Here is a 1414-nt window from a genome sequence, read left to right as displayed (position 1 = left end):
CAAGCTAATGATAATAAGTATTATTATTTTCACCATTTTCAGGCCCCCTTTCTGTCCAGGCCTGTGTCTGGCCCTGCCTAGGGCCCACTAACAGGTTTACCTGGCCCTGGCCACAGCCTCTTCCGTGCAGCACCCCGCTCCTGACATGTAGATGTTTGGGTTTGCAAAAGGGGCCGGGAATTGTGCTGAAACACAGAGCCAGGCAAGTCAAGCAGCTTCCAGAAACACACGGCGCAGCACATCCATCCACCTCCCAGCCTGCTCGTCACGCTTAGTCCCGAGCTTGTCTTTGACTTCATTGCGCTTTACAGCGGTGGCCTGGCGCTGGAAGTGGGATGGCGAATGTCAGCGAGATTTCCCGGCGGCCGCACGTGCCCTTGAGCGCGGCGGGGGAGCCGGCCCCCCCCGGGCCGCCCCGCCGGAGCCGGAGGAGGAAGAGGAGGATGCGGCTGCGCCTCCTCAGCCGCATCCTTCGCTCCTGCCCGGCCCGGCGCCCCAGTGTCCGCGCGTACAACACGTCCCCTGGCCCCTGCCCCGCCCGGGGCACGTGAACGCCCGCCCGCCGGCCCGGCCCGGCCCGGCCCGGCCCCGCTTGCAAAAACGCGCGTCTGGAGAGCGAGGCCGGGCCCAGCCGACGGGGAGGCGCCAAGAGCTGCCGGCAAGGGACTAGGTCGTGGGGGCGATGCCCGCAGCAGCGCGGGTGTTTCCCGGCTGCGCCCCACCCCCCAGTAAACAAGGCTACGCAGCCCCTTCCCCGCGGCCCGGGGATGCACTCAACTCTCCACGCAACAGGCTGCCCCCCCGCTCCGGCGGCAATGCAAACAACGGGGGGGCTACTGTTGCATTGCATTGCATTATCCACCTTGCAGAAGCCCCCGCGCTGCAACGAGCTCCCCCCGCAGCCCCGCACGTCCCGCTTACCCCGCTCGCCGCTGCACCGGCCTCAGGGAGGGTCGGAGCTTGCAGGGGTGGGGGGTGGCTTGTAGCCCTCGCTTCCTGGCTTGGCTGCCCACCCCCCTTCCCTTCTCCTCTCTGAGGTAACGGAACTGCAGGATAAGCGCCCGCACATACGCAGGGAGGCTACCATGAAACTTAATCCTACCCAGCCATGGAGCGGCTAGACGCCCAGCCCCCGCGTCTTCCTCCCCTTCCCTCCCGAGTCGAGCCCAGGGAGCAGGGAGCTGGCTGGAAGAGGAGGAACCATGACAACAGCAGGCAGCAACAGGAGGGGCCCGCATGCTGCCCTGGGAAGAAGCTTGCAGAGCCCTGAGCTGGCCCTGTGCAAGCCTTGGGGCACAAACACCCTTCTTCAGACATGGGGAACGGTGCTTGTGCCCGAAAACTTGCAAAGAACAATTGTTTTCCAGCGATTTATTATAGTTGGTCTAACAAAAGAGATCGCATGTACCCACAG

The 1414-nt window shown here is 64.5% G+C and overlaps 1 protein-coding gene across 1 annotated transcript in view; it reads right to left on the bottom strand.

The window, feature by feature from the left end:
* MPDZ (multiple PDZ domain crumbs cell polarity complex component) overlaps positions 1 to 1113 on the bottom strand; it is a 138323-nt gene extending 137210 nt beyond the window's left edge. Inside the window, exon 1 of the mRNA XM_019554872.1 lies at positions 922 to 1113. The gene's annotated coding sequence lies outside the window, so the exon portion shown is untranslated. The remainder of the gene's footprint in view (positions 1 to 921) is intronic.
* Positions 1114 to 1414: the final 301 nt, after the last annotated feature.

This window comes from Crocodylus porosus, unplaced genomic scaffold (assembly GCF_001723895.1).
Source record: "Crocodylus porosus isolate Cpor-Errol unplaced genomic scaffold, CroPor_comp1, whole genome shotgun sequence".
Taxonomy (NCBI): Eukaryota; Metazoa; Chordata; order Crocodylia; family Crocodylidae; genus Crocodylus; species Crocodylus porosus.
The sequence above is the reverse complement of the archived record's forward strand: the minus strand, read 5'-3'. Positions and strand labels throughout refer to the sequence as shown.